This window comes from Nothobranchius furzeri, chromosome 7, assembly GCF_043380555.1.
Source record: "Nothobranchius furzeri strain GRZ-AD chromosome 7, NfurGRZ-RIMD1, whole genome shotgun sequence".
NCBI classification, from domain to species: Eukaryota; Metazoa; Chordata; class Actinopteri; order Cyprinodontiformes; family Nothobranchiidae; genus Nothobranchius; species Nothobranchius furzeri.
The window spans coordinates 42,598,098-42,616,546 of record NC_091747.1 but is presented as its reverse complement, the minus strand read 5'-3'; the positions used below and the strand labels follow the sequence as shown (position 1 = coordinate 42,616,546).

The following is an 18,449-nucleotide window of genomic DNA, read 5'->3' as shown; positions in this document are numbered from 1 at the left end:
TTACCCTGAATCAAAATGTGTTTATTTGAAAAACAGAAATTGTTGCCATAGATTGGGGGAAGTTTTAAGCTCAGACAACACTAAGAAAAAACTCAAATAAAGTCCCAAATTCTTATGCCAGCACCTGCAATTCTTCTCACAAAAGAACTAGTAGAAAGATTACACATGAATAGACAGATGTTGCCTGTAGAATCAAGGCCTAACATGGGACTTGAACCCATGACCCTGAAATTAAAAGTCTCATGCTCTACCGGCTGAGCTACTCAGGCTACAAAATGATTACAGACAGAAACAGAGTAAAATAGTCAGATAGATAGATAGATAGATAGATAGATAGATAGATAGATAGATAGATAGATAGATAGATAGATAGATAGATAGATAGATAGATAGATAGATAGATAGATAGATAGATGGATAGATAGATAGATAGATAGATAGATAGATAGATAGATAGATTCTTTCATTCATTCATTCATTGGTTGATGACACTGTAAAAAAGTTTGTCACATAAGCGCACAAATCTTCAAATGAGTGGCACAAAAGTTATTTTTAAGTTTTTTTTATTTTAGATAACAACATTGTTAACAGAAAAGCACTTTTCTAAAAAATTTAGAAAAAGACCAACATATGTCTTTCTGCAGATCTGTACACCAAAGATACACCCACCCATCTTTGAATAAATTGCTCTTGATAGCATCCAGAGATCTTTATTCTTGAGATAAAATTAATCATAAACCTTTGTTTCTAGTTAATGAATGTGCCAAGAGTGGGATTTGAACCCACGCCTCCTACTGGAGATCAGAATCCCCATATTGGAATGGAAGCAATGCTTGAGTCTGGCGCCTTTGACCGCTCGGCCATCTTGACTGAAGATTGGAGTGGTATAATAAAGTTGCAGAGGTTGAATTGTGACCTACCCTCTGAAGTTGTCCTTTGCTATTTCATTGACCCTTTAGAACCACTTATCCCAAGTAAGACTGCTGGCTGTGATAATGAATACAATCGATAAGTTGTAAGTTTGGTCAAATGTCTGAAATGAAGTTGCCCAATCAAAAGCAATTGTTTTCATTCAAGTTCTACCCATTCCCAAAACACTTTGGATCTTTAGAAGATTGGTGTTCAACTTCAAAAGCTCTTTTATTGTTACTGAGTTACAGTAATTTCTTGTATCTGAAGGACCAGGGCAACAAACCCTGTATGGCAAAAAAGTGTCACCTCACGTTGTCAAACTTGTCAAGATTGACAAATGCCTGACTAGCTCAGTCAGTAGAGCATGAAACTCTTAATCTAAGGGTCATGGGTTTGAGCCCCACGTTGGGCGCTTAGTCATTTGACAGAGTATGTTTTCATGCAGTGTCACCAGTTTACCCTGAATCAAAATGTGTTTATTTGAAAAACAGAAATTGTTGCCATAGATTGGGGGAAGTTTTAAGCTCAGACAACACTAAGAAAAAACTCAAATAAAGTCCCAAATTCTTATGCCAGCACCTGCAATTCTTCTCACAAAAGAACTAGTAGAAAGATTACACATGAATAGATAGATGTTGCCTGTAGAATCAAGGCCTAACATGGGACTTGAACCCATGACCCTGAAATTAAAAGTCTCATGCTCTACCGGCTGAGCTACTCAGGCTACAAAATGATTACAGACAGAAACAGAGTAAAATAGTCAGATAGATAGATATATAGATAGATAGATAGATAGATAGATAGATAGATAGATAGATGATAGATAGATAGATAGATATATAGATAGATAGATAGATGATAGATTCTTTCATTCATTCATTCATTGGTTGATGACACTGTAAAAAAGTTTGTCACATAAGCGCACAAATCTTCAAATGAGTGGCACAGTAGTTATTTTTAAGTTTTTTTATGTTAGATAACAACATTGTTAACAGAAAAGCACTTTTCTAAAACAATTAGAAAAAGACCAACATATGTCTTTCTGCAGATCTGCACACCAAAGATACACCCACCCATCTTTGAATAAATTGCTCCTGATAGCGTCCAGAGATCTTTATTCTTGAGATAAAATTAATCATAAACCTTTGTTACTAGTTAATGAATGTGTCAAGAGTGGGATTTGAACCCACGCCTCCTACTGGAGACCAGAATCCCCATATTGGAATGGAAGCAATGCTTGAGTCTGGCGCCTTTGACCGCTCGGCCATCTTGACTGAAGATTAGAGTGGTATAATAAAGTTGCAGAGGTTGAATTGTGACCTACCCTCTGAAGGTGTCCTTTGCTATTTCATTGACCTTGTAGAACCACTTATCCCAAGTAAGACTGCTGGCTGTGATAATGAATACAATCGATAAGTTGTAAGTTTGGTCAAATGTCTGAAATGAAGTTGCCCAATCAAAAGCAATTGTTTTCATTCAAGTTCTACCCATTCCCAAAACACTTTGGATCTTTAGAAGATTGGTGTTCAACTTCATAAGCTCTTTTATTGTTACTGAGTTACAGTAATTTGTTGTATCTGAAGGACCAGGGCAACAAACCCTGTATGGCAAAACAGTGTCACCTCACGTTGTCAAACTTGTCAAGATTGTCAAATGCCCGACTAGCTCAGTCGGTAGAGCATGAGACTCTTAATCTCAGGGCCGTGGGTTCGAGCCCCACGTTGGGCGCTTAGGCCTTTGACAGAGTATGTTTTCATGCAGTGTCACCAGTTTACCCTGAATCAAAATGCGTTTGCTTGAAAATCAGAAATTGTTGCCATAGATTGGAGGAAGTTTTAAGCTCAGACAACACTAAGAAAAACTCAAATAAAGTCCCAAATTCTTATGCAAGCACCTGCAATTCTTCTCACAAAAGAACTAGTAGAAAGATTACACATGAATAGACAGATGTTGCCTTTAGAATCTATGCCTAACATGGGACTTGAACCCATGACCCTGCGATTAAAAGTCTCTTGCTCTACCGGCTGAGCTAGTCAGGCTACAAAATGATTTCAGACAGAAACAGAGTAAAATAGTCAGATTGATAGATAGATAGATAGATAGATAGATAGATAGATAGATAGATAGATAGATAGATAGATAGATAGATAGATAGATAGATAGATAGATAGATAGATAGATAGATAGATAGATAGATAGATAGATAGATAGATAGATAGATTCTTTCTTTCATTCATTCATTGGCTGATGACACTGTAAAAAATTTTGTCACATAAGCGCACAAATCTTCAAATGAGTGGCACAGTAGTTATTTTTAAGTTTTTTTATTTTAGATAACAACATTGTTAACAGAAAAGCACTTTTCTAAAAAATTTAGAAAAAGACCAACATATGTCTTTCTGCAGATCTGTACACCAAAGATACACCCACCCATCTTTGAATAAATTGCTCTTGATAGCGTCCAGAGATCTTTATTCTTGAGATAAAATTAATCATAAACCATTGTTTCTAGTTAATGAATGTGTCAAGAGTGGGATTTGAACCCACATCTCCTACTGGAGACGAGAATCCCCATATTGGAATGGAAGCAATGCTTGAGTCTGGCGCCTTTGACCGCTCGGCCATCTTGACTGAAGATTGGAGTGGTATAATAAAGTTGCAGAGGTTGAATTGTGACCTACCCTCTGAAGTTGTCCTTTGCTATTTCATTGACCTTGTAGAACCACTTATCCCAAGTAAGACTGCTGGCTGTGATAATGAATACAATCGATAAGTTGTAAGTTTGGTCAAATGTCTGAAATGAAGTTGCCCAATCAAAAGCAATTGTTTTCATTCAAGTTCTACCCATTCCCAAAACACTTTGGATCTTTAGAAGATTGGTGTTCAACTTCATAAGCTCTTTTATTGTTACTGAGTTACAGTAATTTGTTGTATCTGAAGGACCAGGGCAACAAACCCTGTATGGCAAAACAGTGTCACCTCACGTTGTCAAACTTGTCAAGATTGTCAAATGCCCGACTAGCTCAGTCGGTAGAGCATGAGACTCTTAATCTCAGGGTCGTGTGTTCGAGCCCCACGTTGGGTGCTTAGGCCTTTGACAGAGTATGTTTTCATGCAGTGTCACCAGTTTACCCTGAATCAAAATGCGTTTGCTTGAAAATCAGAAATTGTAGAAATTGTTGCCATAGATTGGGGGAAGTTTTAAGCTCAGACAACACTAAGAAAAACTCAAATAAAGTCCCAAATTCTTATGCAACCACCTGCAATTCTTCTCACAAAAGAACTAGTAGAAAGATTACACATGAATAGACAGATGTTGCCTTTAGAATCTATGCCTAACATGGGACTTGAACCCATGACCCTGAGATTAAAAGTCTCATGCTCTACCGGCTGAGCTAGTCAGGCTACAAAATGATTTCAGACAGAAACAGAGTCAAATAGTCAGATAGATAGATAGATAGATAGATAGATAGATAGATAGATAGATAGATAGATAGATAGATAGATAGATAGATAGATGATAGATAGATAGATAGATAGATAGATTCTTTCTTTCATTCATTCATTGGCTGATGACACTCTAAAAAAGTTTGTCACATAAGCGCACAAATCTTCAAATGAGTGGCACAGTAGTTATTTTTAAGTTTTTTTATGTTAGATAACAACATTGTTAACAGAAAAGCACTTTTCTAAAACAATTAGAAAAAGACCAACATATGTCTTTCTGCAGATCTGCACACCAAAGATACACCCACCCATCTTTGAATAAATTGCTCCTGATAGCGTCCAGAGATCTTTATTCTTGAGATAAAATTAATCATAAACCTTTGTTACTAGTTAATGAATGTGTCAAGAGTGGGATTTGAACCCACGCCTCCTACTGGAGACCAGAATCCCCATATTGGAATGGAAGCAATGCTTGAGTCTGGCGCCTTTGACCGCTCGGCCATCTTGACTGAAGATTGGAGTGGTATAATAAAGTTGCAGAGGTTGAATTGTGACCTACCCTCTGAAGTTGTCCTTTGCTATTTCATTGACCCTTTAGAACCACTTATCCCAAGTAAGACTGCTGGCTGTGATAATGAATACAATCGATAAGTTGTAAGTTTGGTCAAATGTCTGAAATGAAGTTGCCCAATCAAAGCAATTGTTTTCATTCAAGTTCTACCCATTCCCAAAACACTTTGGATCTTTAGAAGATTGGTGTTCAACTTCAAAAGCTCTTTTATTGTTACTGAGTTACAGTAATTTCTTGTATCTGAAGGACCAGGGCAACAAACCCTGTATGGCAAAAAAGTGTCACCTCACGTTGTCAAACTTGTCAAGATTGACAAATGCCTGACTAGCTCAGTCAGTAGAGCATGAAACTCTTAATCTAAGGGTCATGGGTTTGAGCCCCACGTTGGGCGCTTAGTCATTTGACAGAGTATGTTTTCATGCAGTGTCACCAGTTTACCCTGAATCAAAATGTGTTTATTTGAAAAACAGAAATTGTTGCCATAGATTGGGGGAAGTTTTAAGCTCAGACAACACTAAGAAAAAACTCAAATAAAGTCCCAAATTCTTATGCCAGCACCTGCAATTCTTCTCACAAAAGAACTAGTAGAAAGATTACACATGAATAGACAGAAACCTGTAGAATCAATGCCTAACATGGGACTTGAACCCATGACCCTGAAATTAAAAGTCTCATGCTCTACCGGCTGAGCTAGTCAGACTACAAAATGACTACAGACAGAAACAGAGTAAAATAGTCAGATAGATAGATATATAGATAGATGATAGATAGATAGATAGATAGATGGATAGATAGATAGATAGATAGATAAATAGATAGATAGATAGATGATAGATAGATAGATAGATAGATAGATAGATAGATAGATAGATAGATAGATAGATAGATAGATAGATAGATAGATGATAGATTCTTTCATTCATTCATTCATTGGTTGATGACACTGTAAAAAAGTTTGTCACATAAGCGCACAAATCTTCAAATGAGTGGCACAGTAGTTATTTTTAAGTTTTTTATGTTAGATAACAACATTGTTAACAGAAAAGCACTTTTCTAAAACAATTAGAAAAAGACCAACATATGTCTTTCTGCAGATCTGCACACCAAAGATACACCCACCCATCTTTGAATAAATTGCTCCTGATAGCGTCCAGAGATCTTTATTCTTGAGATAAAATTAATCATAAACCTTTGTTACTAGTTAATGAATGTGTCAAGAGTGGGATTTGAACCCACGCCTCCTACTGGAGACCAGAATCCCCATATTGGAATGGAAGCAATGCTTGAGTCTGGCGGCTTTGACCGCTCGGCCATCTTGACTGAAGATTGGAGTGGTATAATAAAGTTGCAGAGGTTGAATTGTGACCTACCCTCTGAAGTTGTCCTTTGCTATTTCATTGACCTTGTAGAACCACTTATCCCAAGTAAGACTGCTGGCTGTGATAACGAATACAATCGATAAGTTGTAAGTTTGGTCAAATGTCTGAAATGAAGTTGCCCAATCAAAAGCAATTGTTTTCATTCAAGTTCTACCCATTCCCAAAACACTTTGGATCTTTAGAAGATTGGTGTTCAACTTCATAAGCTCTTTTATTGTTACTGAGTTACAGTAATTTGTTGTATCTGAAGGACCAGGGCAACAAACCCTGTATGGCAAAACAGTGTCACCTCACGTTGTCAAACTTGTCAAGATTGTCAAGTGCCCGACTAGCTCAGTCGTTAGAGCATGAGACTCTTAATCTCAGGGTCGTGGGTTCGAGCCCCACGTTGGGCGCTTAGGCCTTTGACAGAGTATGTTTTCATGCAGTGTCACCAGTTTACCCTGAATCAAAATGCGTTTGCTTGAAAATCAGAAATTGTTGCCATAGATTGGGGGAAGTTTTAAGCTCAGACAACACTAAGAAAAACTCAAATAAAGTCCCAAATTCTTATGCAAGCACCTGCAATACTTCTCACAAAAGAACTAGTAGAAAGATTACACATGAATAGACAGATGTTGCCTTTAGAATCTATGCCTAACATGGGACTTGAACCCATGACCCTGCGATTAAAAGTCTCATGCTCTACCGGCTGAGCTAGTCAGGCTACAAAATGATTTCAGACAGAAACAGAGTAAAATAGTCAGATTGATAGATAGATAGATAGATAGATAGATAGATAGATAGATAGATAGATAGATAGATAGATGATAGATAGATAGATAGATAGATAGATAGATAGATAGATAGATAGATAGATAGATAGATAGATAGATAGATAGATAGATAGATAGATAGATTCTTTCTTTCATTCATTCATTGGCTGATGACACTGTAAAAAAGTTTGTCACATAAGCGCACAAATCTTCAAATGAGTGGCACAGTAGTTATTTTTAAGTTTTTTTATTTTAGATAACAACATTGTTAACAGAAAAGCACTTTTCTAAAAAATTTAGAAAAAGACCAACATATGTCTTTCTGCAGATCTGTACACCAAAGATACACCCACCCATCTTTGAATAAATTGCTCTTGATAGTGTCCAGAGATCTTTATTCTTGAGATAAAATTAATCATAAACCATTGTTTCTAGTTAATGAATGTGTCAAGAGTGGGATTTGAACCCACATCTCCTACTGGAGACGAGAATCCCCATATTGGATTGGAAGCAATGCTTGAGTCTGGCGCCTTTGACCGCTCGGCCATCTTGACTGAAGATTGGAGTGGTATAATAAAGTTGCAGAGGTTGAATTGTGACCTACCCTCTGAAGTTGTCCTTTGCTATCTCATTGACCTTGTAGAACCACTTATCCCAAGTAAGACTGCTGGCTGTGATAATGAATACAATCGATAAGTTGTAAGTTTGGTCAAATGTCTGAAATGAAGTTGCCCAATCAAAAGCAATTGTTTTCATTCAAGTTCTACCCATTCCCAAAACACTTTGGATCTTTAGAAGATTGGTGTTCAACTTCATAAGCTCTTTTATTGTTACTGAGTTACAGTAATTTGTTGTATCTGAAGGACCAGGGCAACAAACCCTGTATGGCAAAACAGTGTCACTTCACGTTGTCAAACTTGTCAAGATTGTCAAATGCCCGACTAGCTCAGTCGGTAGAGTATGAGACTCTTAATCTCAGGGTCGTGGGTTCGAGCCCCACGTTGGGCGCTTAGGCCTTTGACAGAGTATGTTTTCATGCAGTGTCACCAGTTTACCCTGAATCAAAATGCGTTTGCTTGAAAATAAGAAATTGTTGCCATAGATTGGGGGAAGTTTTAAGCTCAGACAACACTAAGAAAAACTCAAATAAAGTCCCAAATTCTTATGCAAGCACCTGCAATTCTTCTCACAAAAGAACTAGTAGAAAGATTACACATGAATAGACAGATGTTGCCTTTAGAATCTATGCCTAACATGGGACTTGAACCCATGACCCTGCGATTAAAAGTCTCTTGCTCTACCGGCTGAGCTAGTCAGGCTACAAAATGATTTCAGACAGAAACAGAGTAAAATAGTCAGATTGATAGATAGATAGATAGATAGATAGATAGATAGATAGATAGATAGATAGATAGATAGATAGATAGATAGATAGATAGATAGATAGATAGATAGATAGATAGATAGATAGATAGATAGATTCTTTCTTTCATTCATTCATTGGCTGATGACACTGTAAAAAAGTTTGTCACATAAGCGCACAAATCTTCAAATGAGTGGCACAGTAGTTATTTTTAAGTTTTTTTATGTTAGATAACAACATTGTTATCAGAAAAGCACTTTTCTAAAACAATTAGAAAAAGACCAACATATGTCTTTCTGCAGATCTGCACACCAAAGATACACCCACCCATCTTTGAATAAATTGCTCCTGATAGCGTCCAGAGATCTTTATTCTTGAGATAAAATTAATCATAAACCTTTGTTACTAGTTAATGAATGTGTCAAGAGTGGGATTTGAACCCACGCCTCCTACTGGAGACCAGAATCCCCATATTGGAATGGAAGCAATGCTTGAGTCTGGCGCCTTTGACCGCTCGGCCATCTTGACTGAAGATTGGAGTGGTATAATAAAGTTGCAGAGGTTGAATTGTGACCTACCCTCTGAAGTTGTCCTTTGCTATTTCATTGACCCTTTAGAACCACTTATCCCAAGTAAGACTGCTGGCTGTGATAATGAATACAATCGATAAGTTGTAAGTTTGGTCAAATGTCTGAAATGAAGTTGCCCAATCAAAAGCAATTGTTTTCATTCAAGTTCTACCCATTCCCAAAACACTTTGGATCTTTAGAAGATTGGTGTTCAACTTCAAAAGCTCTTTTATTGTTACTGAGTTACAGTAATTTCTTGTATCTGAAGGACCAGGGCAACAAACCCTGTATGGCAAAAAAGTGTCACCTCACGTTGTCAAACTTGTCAAGATTGACAAATGCCTGACTAGCTCAGTCAGTAGAGCATGAAACTCTTAATCTAAGGGTCATGGGTTTGAGCCCCACGTTGGGCGCTTAGTCATTTGACAGAGTATGTTTTCATGCAGTGTCACCAGTTTACCCTGAATCAAAATGTGTTTATTTGAAAAACAGAAATTGTTGCCATAGATTGGGGGAAGTTTTAAGCTCAGACAACACTAAGAAAAAACTCAAATAAAGTCCCAAATTCTTATGCCAGCACCTGCAATTCTTCTCACAAAAGAACTAGTAGAAAGATTACACATGAATAGACAGATGTTGCCTGTAGAATCAATGCCTAACATGGGACTTGAACCCATGACCCTGAAATTAAAAGTCTCATGCTCTACCGGCTGAGCTAGTCAGACTACAAAATGATTACAGACAGAAACAGAGTAAAATAGTCAGATAGATAGATATATAGATAGATGATAGATAGATAGATAGATAGATAGATAGATAGATAGATAGATAGATAGATAGATGGATAGATAGATAGATAGATAGATAGATAGATAGATAGATAGATAGATAGATAGATAGATAGATAGATAGATAGATGATAGATAGATAGATAGATAGATGATAGATTCTTTCATTCATTCATTCATTGGTTGATGACACTGTAAAAAAGTTTGTCACATAAGCGCACAAATCTTCAAATGAGTGGCACAGTAGTTATTTTTAAGTTTTTTTATGTTAGATAACAACATTGTTAACAGAAAAGCACTTTTCTAAAACAATTAGAAAAAGACCAACATATGTCTTTCTGCAGATCTGCACACCAAAGATACACCCACCCATCTTTGAATAAATTGCTCCTGATAGCGTCCAGAGATCTTTATTCTTGAGATAAAATTAATCATAAACCTTTGTTACTAGTTAATGAATGTGTCAAGAGTGGGATTTGAACCCACGCCTCCTACTGGAGACCAGAATCCCCATATTGGAATGGAAGCAATGCTTGAGTCTGGCGCCTTTGACCGCTCGGCCATCTTGACTGAAGATTGGAGTGGTATAATAAAGTTGCAGAGGTTGAATTGTGACCTACCCTCTGAAGTTGTCCTTTGCTATTTCATTGACCTTGTAGAACCACTTATCCCAAGTAAGACTGCTGGCTGTGATAATGAATACAATCGATAAGTTGTAAGTTTGGTCAAATGTCTGAAATAAAGTTGCCCAATCAAAAGCAATTGTTTTCATTCAAGTTCTACCCATTCCCAAAACACTTTGGATCTTTAGAAGATTGGTGTTCAACTTCATAAGCTCTTTTATTGTTACTGAGTTACAGTAATTTGTTGTATCTGAAGGACCAGGGCAACAAACCCTGTATGGCAAAACAGTGTCACCTCACGTTGTCAAACTTGTCAAGATTGTCAAATGCCCGACTAGCTCAGTCGGTAGAGCATGAGACTCTTAATCTCAGGGTCGTGGGTTCGAGCCCCACGTTGGGCGCTTAGGCCTTTGACAGAGTATGTTTTCATGCAGTGTCACCAGTTTACCCTGAATCAAAATGCGTTTGCTTGAAAATCAGAAATTGTTGCCATAGATTGGGGGAAGTTTTAAGCTCAGACAACACTAAGAAAAACTCAAATAAAGTCCCAAATTCTTATGCAAGCACCTGCAATACTTCTCACAAAAGAACTAGTAGAAAGATTACACATGAATAGACAGATGTTGCCTTTAGAATCTATGCCTAACATGGGACTTGAACCCATGACCCTGCGATTAAAAGTCTCATGCTCTACCGGCTGAGCTAGTCAGGCTACAAAATGATTTCAGACAGAAACAGAGTAAAATAGTCAGATTGATAGATAGATAGATAGATAGATAGATAGATAGATAGATAGATAGATAGATAGATAGATAGATAGATAGATAGATAGATAGATAGATAGATAGATAGATAGATAGATAGATTCTTTCTTTCATTCATTCATTGGCTGATGACACTGTAAAAAAGTTTGTCACATAAGCGCACAAATCTTCAAATGAGTGGCACAGTAGTTATTTTTAAGTTTTTTTATTTTAGATAACAACATTGTTAACAGAAAAGCACTTTTCTAAAAAATTTAGAAAAAGACCAACATATGTCTTTCTGCAGATCTGTACACCAAAGATACACCCACCCATCTTTGAATAAATTGCTCTTGATAGCGTCCAGAGATCTTTATTCTTGAGATAAAATTAATCATAAACCATTGTTTCTAGTTAATGAATGTGTCAAGAGTGGGATTTGAACCCACATCTCCTACTGGAGACGAGAATCCCCATATTGGAATGGAAGCAATGCTTGAGTCTGGCGCCTTTGACCGCTCGGCCATCTTGACTGAAGATTGGAGTGGTATAATAAAGTTGCAGAGGTTGAATTGTGACCTACCCTCTGAAGTTGTCCTTTGCTATTTCATTGACCTTGTAGAACCACTTATCCCAAGTAAGACTGCTGGCTGTGATAATGAATACAATCGATAAGTTGTAAGTTTGGTCAAATGTCTGAAATGAAGTTGCCCAATCAAAAGCAATTGTTTTCATTCAAGTTCTACCCATTCCCAAAACACTTTGGATCTTTAGAAGATTGGTGTTCAACTTCATAAGCTCTTTTATTGTTACTGAGTTACAGTAATTTGTTGTATCTGAAGGACCAGGGCAACAAACCCTGTATGGCAAAACAGTGTCACCTCACGTTGTCAAACTTGTCAAGATTGTCAAATGCCCGACTAGCTCAGTCGGTAGAGCATGAGACTCTTAATCTCAGGGTCGTGGGTTCGAGCCCCACGTTGGGCGCTTAGGCCTTTGACAGAGTATGTTTTCATGCAGTGTCACCAGTTTACCCTGAATCAAAATGCGTTTGCTTGAAAATCAGAAATTGTTGCCATAGATTGGGGGAAGTTTTAAGCTCGGACAACACTAAGAAAAACTCAAATAAAGTCCCAAATTCTTATGCAAGCACCTGCAATTCTTCTCACAAAAGAACTAGTAGAAAGATTACACATGAATAGACAGATGTTGCCTTTAGAATCTATGCCTAACATGGGACTTGAACCCATGACCCTGCGATTAAAAGTCTCTTGCTCTACCGGCTGAGCTAGTCAGACTACAAAATGATTTCAGACAGAAACAGATTAAAATAGTCAGATTGATAGATAGATAGATAGATAGATAGATAGATAGATAGATAGATAGATAGATAGATAGATAGATAGATAGATAGATGGATAGATAGATAGATAGATAGATAGATAGATAGATAGATAGATAGATAGATAGATAGATTCTTTCTTTCATTCATTCATTGGCTGATGACACTGTAAAAAAGTTTGTCACATAAGCGCACAAATCTTCAAATGAGTGGCACAGTAGTTATTTTTAAGTTTTTTTATTTTAGATAACAACATTGTTAACAGAAAAGCACTTTTCTAAAAAATTTAGAAAAAGACCAACATATGTCTTTCTGCAGATCTGTACACCAAAGATACACCCACCCATCTTTGAATAAATTGCTCTTGATAGCGTCCAGAGATCTTTATTCTTGAGATAAAATTAATCATAAACCATTGTTTCTAGTTAATGAATGTGTCAAGAGTGGGATTTGAACCCACATCTCCTACTGGAGACGAGAATCCCCATATTGGAATGGAAGCAATGCTTGAGTCTGGCGCCTTTGACCGCTCGGCCATCTTGACTGAAGATTGGAGTGGTATAATAAAGTTGCAGAGGTTGAATTGTGACCTACCCTCTGAAGTTGTCCTTTGCTATTTCATTGACCTTGTAGAACCACTTATCCCAAGTAAGACTGCTGGCTGTGATAATGAATACAATCGATAAGTTGTAAGTTTGGTCAAATGTCTGAAATGAAGTTGCCCAATCAAAAGCAATTGTTTTCATTCAAGTTCTACCCATTCCCAAAACACTTTGGATCTTTAGAAGATTGGTGTTCAACTTCATAAGCTCTTTTATTGTTACTGAGTTACAGTAATTTGTTGTATCTGAAGGACCAGGGCAACAAACCCTGTATGGCAAAACAGTGTCACCTCACGTTGTCAAACTTGTCAAGATTGTCAAATGCCCGACTAGCTCAGTCGGTAGAGCATGAGACTCTTAATCTCAGGGTCGTGGGTTCGAGCCCCACGTTGGGCGCTTAGGCCTTTGACAGAGTATGTTTTCATGCAGTGTCACCAGTTTACCCTGAATCAAAATGCGTTTGCTTGAAAATCAGAAATTGTTGCCATAGATTGGGGGAAGTTTTAAGCTCAGACAACACTAAGAAAAACTCAAATAAAGTCCCAAATTCTTATGCAAGCACCTGCAATTCTTCTCACAAAAGAACTAGTAGAAAGATTACACATGAATAGACAGATGTTGCCTTTAGAATCTATGCCTAACATGGGACTTGAACCCATGACCCTGCGATTAAAAGTCTCTTGCTCTACCGGCTGAGCTAGTCAGACTACAAAATGATTTCAGACAGAAACAGATTAAAATAGTCAGATTGATAGATAGATAGATAGATAGATAGATAGATAGATAGATAGATAGATAGATAGATAGATAGATAGATAGATAGATAGATAGATAGATAGATAGATAGATAGATAGATTCTTTCTTTCATTCATTCATTGGCTGATGAAACTGTAAAAAAGTTTGTCACATAAGCGCACAAATCTTCAAATGAGTGGCACAGTAGTTATTTTTAAGTTTTTTTATTTTAGATAACAACATTGTTAACAGAAAAGCACTTTTCTAAAAAATTTAGAGAAAGACCAACATATGTCTTTCTGCAGATCTGTACACCAAAGATACACCCACCCATCTTTGAATAAATTGCTCTTGATAGCGTCCAGAGATCTTTATTCTTGAGATAAAATTAATCATAAACCATTGTTTCTAGTTAATGAATGTGTCAAGAGTGGGATTTGAACCCACATCTCCTACTGGTGACGAGAATCCCCATATTGGAATGGAAGCAATGCTTGAGTCTGGCGCCTTTGACCGCTCGGCCATCTTGACTGAAGATTGGAGTGGTATAATAAAGTTGCAGAGGTTGAATTGTGACCTACCCTCTGAAGTTGTCCTTTGCTATTTCATTGACCTTGTAGAACCACTTATCCCAAGTAAGACTGCTGGCTGTGATAATGAATACAATCGATAAGTTGTAAGTTTGGTCAAATGTCTGAAATGAAGTTGCCCAATCAAAAGCAATTGTTTTCATTCAAGTTCTACCCATTCCCAAAACACTTTGGATCTTTAGAAGATTGGTGTTCAACTTCATAAGCTCTTTTATTGTTACTGAGTTACAGTAATTTGTTGTATCTGAAGGACCAGGGCAACAAACCCTGTATGGCAAAACAGTGTCACCTCACGTTGTCAAACTTGTCAAGATTGTCAAATGCCCAACTAGCTCAGTCGGTAGAGCATGAGACTCTTAATCTCAGGGTCGTGGGTTCGAGCCCCACGTTGGGTGCTTAGGCCTTTGACAGAGTATGTTTTCATGCAGTGTCACCAGTTTACCCTGAATCAAAATGCGTTTGCTTGAAAATCAGAAATTGTTGCCATAGATTGGGGGAAGTTTTAAGCTCAGACAACACTAAGAAAAACTCAAATAAAGTCCCAAATTCTTATGCAAGCACCTGCAATTCTTCTCACAAAAGAACTAGTAGAAAGATTACACATGAATAGACAGATGTTGCCTTTAGAATCTATGCCTAACATGGGACTTGAACCCATGACCCTGAGATTAAAAGTCTCATGCTCTACCGGCTGAGCTAGTCAGGCTACAAAATGATTTCAGACAGAAACAGAGTAAAATAGTCAGATAGATAGATAGATAGATAGATAGATAGATAGATAGATAGATAGATAGATAGATAGATAGATAGATAGATAGATGATAGATAGATAGATAGATAGATAGATAGATAGATAGATAGATTCTTTCTTTCTTTCATTCATTCATTGGCTGATGACACTGTAAAAAAGTTTGTCACATAAGCGCACAAATCTTCAAATGAGTGGCACAGTAGTTATTTTTAAGTTTTTTTATGTTAGATAACAACATTGTTAACAGAAAAGCACTTTTCTAAAACAATTAGAAAAAGACCAACATATGTCTTTCTGCAGATCTGCACACCAAAGATACACCCACCCATCTTTGAATAAATTGCTCCTGATAGCGTCCAGAGATCTTTATTCTTGAGATAAAATTAATCATAAACCTTTGTTACTAGTTAATGAATGTGTCAAGAGTGGGATTTGAACCGACGCCTCCTACTGGAGACCAGAATCCCCATATTGGAATGGAAGCAATGCTTGAGTCTGGCGCCTTTGACCGCTCGGCCATCTTGACTGAAGATTGGAGTGGTATAATAAAGTTGCAGAGGTTGAATTGTGACCTACCCTCTGAAGTTGTCCTTTGCTATTTCATTGACCCTTTAGAACCACTTATCCCAAGTAAGACTGCTGGCTGTGATAATGAATACAATCGATAAGTTGTAAGTTTGGTCAAATGTCTGAAATGAAGTTGCCCAATCAAAAGCAATTGTTTTCATTCAAGTTCTACCCATTCCCAAAACACTTTGGATCTTTAGAAGATTGGTGTTCAACTTCAAAAGCTCTTTTATTGTTACTGAGTTACAGTAATTTCTTGTATCTGAAGGACCAGGGCAACAAACCCTGTATGGCAGGCAAAAAAGTGTCACCTCACGTTGTCAAACTTGTCAAGATTGACAAATGCCTGACTAGCTCAGTCAGTAGAGCATGAAACTCTTAATCTAAGGGTCATGGGTTTGAGCCCCACATTGGGCGCTTAGTCATTTGACAGAGTATGTTTTCATGCAGTGTCACCAGTTTACCCTGAATCAAAATGTGTTTATTTGAAAAACAGAAATTGTTGCCATAGATTGGGGGAAGTTTTAAGCTCAGACAACACTAAGAAAAAACTCAAATAAAGTCCCAAATTCTTATGCCAGCACCTGCAATTCTTCTCACAAAAGAACTAGTAGAAAGATTACACATGAATAGACAGATGTTGCCTGTAGAATCAATGCCTAACATGGGACTTGAACCCATGACCCTGAAATTAAAAGTCTCATGCTCTACCGGCTGAGCTAGTCAGACTACAAAATGATTACAGACAGAAACAGAGTAAAATAGTCAGATAGATAGATATATAGATAGATGATAGATAGATAGATAGATAGATAGATAGATAGATAGATGGATAGATAGATAGATAGATAGATAGATAGATAGATAGATAGATAGATAGATAGATAGATAGATAGATAGATAGATAGATAGATAGATAGACAGATAGATAGATAGATAGATAGATAGATAGATAGATAGATAGATAGATAGATAGATTCTTTCATTCATTCATTCATTGGTTGATGACACTGTAAAAAAGTTTGTCACATAAGCGCACAAATCTTCAAATGAGTGGCACAGTAGTTATTTTTAAGTTTTTTTATGTTAGATAACAACATTGTTAACAGAAAAGCACTTTTCTAAAACAATTAGAAAAAGACCAACATATGTCTTTCTGCAGATCTGCACACCAAAGATACACCCACCCATCTTTGAATAAATTGCTCCTGATAGCGTCCAGAGATCTTTATTCTTGAGATAAAATTAATCATAAACCTTTGTTACTAGTTAATGAATGTGTCAAGAGTGGGATTTGAACCCACGCCTCCTACTGGAGACCAGAATCCCCATATTGGAATGGAAGCAATGCTTGAGTCTGGCGCCTTTGACCGCTCGGCCATCTTGACTGAAGATTGGAGTGGTATAATAAAGTTGCAGAGGTTGAATTGTGACCTACCCTCTGAAGTTGTCCTTTGCTATTTCATTGACCTTGTAGAACCACTTATCCCAAGTAAGACTGCTGGCTGTGATAATGAATACAATCGATAAGTTGTAAGTTTGGTCAAATGTCTGAAATGAAGTTGCCCAATCAAAAGCAATTGTTTTCATTCAAGTTCTACCCATTCCCAAAACACTTTGGATCTTTAGAAGATTGGTGTTCAACTTCATAAGCTCTTTTATTGTTACTGAGTTACAGTAATTTGTTGTATCTGAAGGACCAGGGCAACAAACCCTGTATGGCAAAACAGTGTCACCTCACGTTGTCAAACTTGTCAAGATTGTCAAATGCCCGACTAGCTCAGTCGGTAGAGCATGAGACTCTTAATCTCAGGGTCGTGGGTTCGAGCCCCACGTTGGGTGCTTAGGCCTTTGACAGAGTATGTTTTCATGCAGTGTCACCAGTTTACCCTGAATCAAAATGCGTTTGCTTGAAAATCAGAAATTGTTGCCATAGATTGGGGGAAGTTTTAAGCTCAGACAACACTAAGAAAAACTCAAATAAAGTCCCAAATTCTTATGCAAGCACCTGCAATTCTTCTCACAAAAGAACTAGTAGAAAGATTACACATGAATAGACAGATGTTGCCTTTAGAATCTATGCCTAACATGGGACTTGAACCCATGACCCTGAGATTAAAAGTCTCATGCTCTACCGGCTGAGCTAGTCAGGCTACAAAATGATTTCAGACAGAAACAGAGTAAAATAGTCAGATAGATAGATAGATAGATAGATAGATAGATAGATAGATAGATAGATAGATAGATAGATAGATAGATAGATAGATAGATAGATAGATAGATAGATTCTTTCTTTCATTCATTCATTGGCTGATGACACTGTAAAAAAGTTTGTCACATACAGGTGCTGGCCAGTAAATTAGAATATCATCAAAAGGTTGAAAATATTTCAGTAATTCCATTCAAAACGTGAAACTTGTACATTATATTCATGCAATGCACACAGACCAATGTATTTCCGATGTTTATTACGTTTAATTTTGATATTTATAGGTGACAACCAATGAAAACATCAAATCTGGTATCTCAGAAAATTAGAATATTCTAAAGGCCAATGAAAAAATGTTTGTTTCTCTAATGTTGGCCAACTGAAAAGAATGAACATGAAAAGAATGTGCATGTATAGCACTCAATACTTAGTCGGGGCTCCTTTTGCCTCAATAACTGCAGTAATGCGGCGTGGCATGGACTCGATCAGTCTGTGGCACTGC

General features: G+C 37.1%; 18 non-coding genes across 18 annotated transcripts; 8 read left to right on the top strand and 10 right to left on the bottom strand.

Moving 5' to 3' along the window:
* Positions 1-761: 761 nt before the first annotated feature.
* On the bottom strand, positions 762-870 carry trnal-caa (transfer RNA leucine (anticodon CAA)). The gene is made up of 2 exons: positions 833-870; positions 762-807 (listed from the first exon to the last, which is right to left on the bottom strand). It is a non-coding gene; the product is annotated as a tRNA-Leu (tRNA).
* Positions 871-2,077: 1,207 nt separating this feature from the next.
* On the bottom strand, positions 2,078-2,186 carry trnal-caa (transfer RNA leucine (anticodon CAA)). Its single transcript has 2 exons — positions 2,149-2,186; positions 2,078-2,123 (listed from the first exon to the last, which is right to left on the bottom strand). It is a non-coding gene; the product is annotated as a tRNA-Leu (tRNA).
* Positions 2,187-2,567: 381 nt separating this feature from the next.
* Positions 2,568-2,640, top strand: trnak-cuu (transfer RNA lysine (anticodon CUU)). The gene has a single exon. It is a non-coding gene; the product is annotated as a tRNA-Lys (tRNA).
* A 1,604-nt stretch (positions 2,641-4,244) lies between these two features.
* On the bottom strand, positions 4,245-4,317 carry trnak-uuu (transfer RNA lysine (anticodon UUU)). The gene has a single exon. It is a non-coding gene; the product is annotated as a tRNA-Lys (tRNA).
* A 442-nt stretch (positions 4,318-4,759) lies between these two features.
* trnal-caa (transfer RNA leucine (anticodon CAA)) lies at positions 4,760-4,868 on the bottom strand. Its single transcript has 2 exons — positions 4,831-4,868; positions 4,760-4,805 (listed from the first exon to the last, which is right to left on the bottom strand). It is a non-coding gene; the product is annotated as a tRNA-Leu (tRNA).
* Positions 4,869-6,141: 1,273 nt separating this feature from the next.
* On the bottom strand, positions 6,142-6,250 carry trnal-caa (transfer RNA leucine (anticodon CAA)). The gene is made up of 2 exons: positions 6,213-6,250; positions 6,142-6,187 (listed from the first exon to the last, which is right to left on the bottom strand). It is a non-coding gene; the product is annotated as a tRNA-Leu (tRNA).
* A 381-nt stretch (positions 6,251-6,631) lies between these two features.
* On the top strand, positions 6,632-6,704 carry trnak-cuu (transfer RNA lysine (anticodon CUU)). Its single transcript has one exon. It is a non-coding gene; the product is annotated as a tRNA-Lys (tRNA).
* A 1,295-nt stretch (positions 6,705-7,999) lies between these two features.
* Positions 8,000-8,072, top strand: trnak-cuu (transfer RNA lysine (anticodon CUU)). Its single transcript has one exon. It is a non-coding gene; the product is annotated as a tRNA-Lys (tRNA).
* A 774-nt stretch (positions 8,073-8,846) lies between these two features.
* trnal-caa (transfer RNA leucine (anticodon CAA)) lies at positions 8,847-8,955 on the bottom strand. The gene is made up of 2 exons: positions 8,918-8,955; positions 8,847-8,892 (listed from the first exon to the last, which is right to left on the bottom strand). It is a non-coding gene; the product is annotated as a tRNA-Leu (tRNA).
* A 1,290-nt stretch (positions 8,956-10,245) lies between these two features.
* On the bottom strand, positions 10,246-10,354 carry trnal-caa (transfer RNA leucine (anticodon CAA)). The gene is made up of 2 exons: positions 10,317-10,354; positions 10,246-10,291 (listed from the first exon to the last, which is right to left on the bottom strand). It is a non-coding gene; the product is annotated as a tRNA-Leu (tRNA).
* A 381-nt stretch (positions 10,355-10,735) lies between these two features.
* trnak-cuu (transfer RNA lysine (anticodon CUU)) lies at positions 10,736-10,808 on the top strand. The gene has a single exon. It is a non-coding gene; the product is annotated as a tRNA-Lys (tRNA).
* Positions 10,809-12,064: 1,256 nt separating this feature from the next.
* On the top strand, positions 12,065-12,137 carry trnak-cuu (transfer RNA lysine (anticodon CUU)). The gene has a single exon. It is a non-coding gene; the product is annotated as a tRNA-Lys (tRNA).
* A 1,280-nt stretch (positions 12,138-13,417) lies between these two features.
* On the top strand, positions 13,418-13,490 carry trnak-cuu (transfer RNA lysine (anticodon CUU)). The gene has a single exon. It is a non-coding gene; the product is annotated as a tRNA-Lys (tRNA).
* A 1,252-nt stretch (positions 13,491-14,742) lies between these two features.
* trnak-cuu (transfer RNA lysine (anticodon CUU)) lies at positions 14,743-14,815 on the top strand. Its single transcript has one exon. It is a non-coding gene; the product is annotated as a tRNA-Lys (tRNA).
* A 238-nt stretch (positions 14,816-15,053) lies between these two features.
* On the bottom strand, positions 15,054-15,126 carry trnak-uuu (transfer RNA lysine (anticodon UUU)). Its single transcript has one exon. It is a non-coding gene; the product is annotated as a tRNA-Lys (tRNA).
* Positions 15,127-17,017: 1,891 nt separating this feature from the next.
* Positions 17,018-17,126, bottom strand: trnal-caa (transfer RNA leucine (anticodon CAA)). Its single transcript has 2 exons — positions 17,089-17,126; positions 17,018-17,063 (listed from the first exon to the last, which is right to left on the bottom strand). It is a non-coding gene; the product is annotated as a tRNA-Leu (tRNA).
* Positions 17,127-17,507: 381 nt separating this feature from the next.
* trnak-cuu (transfer RNA lysine (anticodon CUU)) lies at positions 17,508-17,580 on the top strand. The gene has a single exon. It is a non-coding gene; the product is annotated as a tRNA-Lys (tRNA).
* A 238-nt stretch (positions 17,581-17,818) lies between these two features.
* trnak-uuu (transfer RNA lysine (anticodon UUU)) lies at positions 17,819-17,891 on the bottom strand. Its single transcript has one exon. It is a non-coding gene; the product is annotated as a tRNA-Lys (tRNA).
* Positions 17,892-18,449: the final 558 nt, after the last annotated feature.